The sequence below is a fragment of the Miscanthus floridulus genome, chromosome 10 (assembly GCF_019320115.1).
Source record: "Miscanthus floridulus cultivar M001 chromosome 10, ASM1932011v1, whole genome shotgun sequence".
NCBI lineage: Eukaryota > Viridiplantae > Streptophyta > Magnoliopsida > Poales > Poaceae > Miscanthus > Miscanthus floridulus.
The window spans coordinates 49,175,990-49,179,584 of record NC_089589.1 but is presented as its reverse complement, the minus strand read 5'-3'; positions in this window follow the sequence as shown (position 1 = coordinate 49,179,584).

Here is a 3,595-nt window from a genome sequence, read left to right as displayed (position 1 = left end):
TGTTGCTAAAAAGCATCTTTTAATGTTTATCGCATATTCCATTAGTCAAGTTATAAGATCATGGTTATAGTTGAGCACTAGCATCATATTACCCAATGCAATACCCCATATGTATCAAGGCACAAGGTACAAAGTACTAGGAAATCCTTAGTGGTAGTCAAGGTAGACACATGCAGGATGAATTAAATGATAAAAGCTATATAGGACATCAAGGAAGATCACATGCTATACTTGCCTTAAACTCAAATCCTTATTCTATTGAATTATAACCTCCAAAGGACTTCTTCTGGATCACCAACTTTTTTTATATCACCAACACAAAGCTCACCGACTGGATATGATCATAAAAGCACCACACAAGCATCCATTGCAACCATACATGAAGCAAATAATAGAACTAAATTAGAACACTACACCAAACATAATATCAAGATGAAAAATTTATAAAACGAGTCTACATCTTGCTACGAACACACATACGCAAAAATCACTCTAATCGGAGCTACAGTTGAAAAGATACAACTACCGAAAGATTTGATTTAAACGCGGAAAAGAAAACTATAGGCTTTATTTATTTTAACTATATAAATTTATATATATATAAGATATCTTAAAAATAATATAAATTGAATCAAGTCAAATTTAGATTTGAATTATAAAACTAAAGTAAAACAAATCATATTTTATTTATAAAATCCAGTTGCATAATTATTATTCAAATTAAAGTTTAAATATAAAAATTCCAAAAACAGTGACATGATAAACATTGTTACTATTGCGTAATTTATGTTGTTATGAATCCAACGCAACTTGAATGGGCTTAAACGGAGTTGAAAAGGAGAAGATATGATTTAAACAAGATTTTGTTTAATAAAATAATAGATTAAACCTAACCTCAAATTTTAAAAGTTGAAAACATATCTAACACTAGTATAAACATGTATATTATGAAATTATGAACCTAACGCAAGTTGAACGGATCAAATAAGAGTTAAAACAGAGATTTTATGGCTAAAACAAGATTAGTGGCAAAACTGTAAATAGGTGAAAACATATTTTGGATCTAAACCGACAATACTACGCTTTCCAAAGAAGAAAACGTAATATGTGATTGCGCTTTGGACCGTGGGTTTGAAAATAAAAAACTAGAGGGGCTCTTTATTAAAATACCAACGAAAGGGTATCTTCTAATCTGGGCCACAGATCTCAGATCGGACGGCTAAAATTGATTAGGAGGGAAAGAAGTGGCCAGCACTGTAGCCGGCGGCGGCGATTCAACTAGTGTGGAGGATTTCTCATCGGAGATTTTGGGGAAAATAGCTAGGGGCTAAATTGGACTCAGAGTTTGGCACAAGGAGCAAGATTGGGAGGCACCAAACTCAATTCAGCCACTTACAGCAGCTATTGGCGAGCGGAGCAAGCTAGCGATGATCCATGGCGGCGGTAGAGCAACTACTACGTGGAACAAGGCAGCAAAGAGGGAAATAGAGGGAGAAGAGGGGTTGTACAGGTTAGAGAGCTCGGCTAGAAGCTCTGGGACGTGCTTATCGTGTTTAAGGGACGGCGGGATGACCCGGCGGTGATGGCTTCTTCTCGGCAGAATCCAGGGGGTGGCGCTAGGGCACAGACGGCTCGACTAGTGGTCCTAGGCCTTGGCGGGGGACAACAGGGCCTTTGGGAGGCTGCTATTTAAGGGCCGAGTACTGCTAAGGACGAGAGGGGGCATGGACAGGGAGGACACAACCTCTGCACGATTCCATTTCGACGATGAGGCGAGGCAGGAGGCAGAGCTGACGGGCGGACCTAGTTCGACAGCAGCTCGAGGGCGAGGTCGAGGTGCCAGAGAGAGGAGAGGAAAGGGGAGCGAGCACTCTATCAGTGATGAGGCTGGGCCGAAGGGCATATTGGGCCATGACCATAATGGGGAAGAGGAGCTGGGCCTGCGCGCGTAGGCTACGGGAAGCGGGAAGCACAGCTGGGCCACGTAAAGAAAAAGAGAAGCAGGCCGAGCAGGCCTTCGGGCTAGCAATGAGAGGAGTTTTATCAATTTCCAATTTTTTTCTATTTGTTTTCAAAACCAATTTCAAATGTAAGCCAAATCAAATTCAAATAGAGTTTTGAATATACTTTTCAACTCAAATAAAAATGAGCCATTTTGGTAAGTTTTCTAAAAATAAATTATACAACTTTTTAAATTCTTTTATTTTCAATTTTTCTTTTCTCTTTTTTGAAAGCCATTTTTAATTTATTTCAAAAGCATTTTGAATGTTTCCAATTTGAATCAAATCCACACAATTCAAAGAAACAAATGCACCGGCATGTATGCACAAACATGTTGCTACCTTATGATGAATTTAATTTAATAAAAAAATTATTTCCCTATATTTCATGAGCACAAAATTCAGAAATAAATAATTTTAAACCTATTTTCAAAAGAGGCAAATTTTAGGGTGTTACAATTCATTGTTGCACCCGGTTTTAATAACAAAACCAGATACGGACCATATGTGAGCCCAGGAAGTCAAATCTCACATATAGCTACAAATAAGGGTAATATCAAAAGACAATGCTCAATATATAACGTACTTAGTATAACAGATATAATCCTAGACAACAAACAGCGGAAAGACAACTTCGATCTTTGGATGAAGACTCCAATCTATAGGGACAACTGACTGGTTGATCACAAGCCTAATTCATCCAAACTCTAGCAATCTGGAACCCAACCGGGATTTTTATCCAAATAATTAAAAAAGCAAGCTTAAGTATATGTCGTACCCAACAAATATAACATGGGGTTCATAAGGCTCAAAAGGCTGACACCGGTTTAACTGTGATTAGCTTTTAATGGTCACAATTTTTGCATAGGAGTAGCAACAAATTTATCATAAGCCCATATAAACAAATGATCAGGTAAACCTGAATAATGAATTGCATAAACAGTAATCATTAGTGAGCATCTTTATCATCAGTATCATCGATATTCATCATTGATTCCGTAGGGGTTCCAAGGTTGCCCGTGACTATGAGCACGGCTGATATACTAGTTTTACACTCTGTAAAGGTTGTACACATTCACTATGAGTCTTGATTTATCCTTTCACCTGAGGTGATCAGCCTATTGACCCACTACAAAGGAAGGTCAGTAGGGTTCACTATGAATCCTTTCAAAGGTTCGTCTAACAAGTTAGGGCCATTAGATTCACTCGGTAAACAGATATAGGAACCCCCTTGTTGAATGGCATAATTCCATCATGGCTATAGACATAAGAGTAGAGGCTGTCCTATACCCGATTCGTCAAGCCATTCTTACGCCAATAAAGGTAACCTCTAACAAGCTAGAAAAGGTCCTTATACTAAGCTAAAGCTAGAGCCATATAGCCCTCATAGTTGTACTATAAATCTCAGATGATCACTTACCAATAAGTCCTTAGGGAGAGGAATCTGGAGCACCATAAAAATAGCCCAATGCTTTAGCCCCTTGATTCCATGTTGCTAAAAAGCATCTTTTAATGTTTATTGCATATTTCATTGGTCAAGTTACAAGATCATGGTTGTAGTTGAGCACTAGCATCATATTACATAATGCAATACC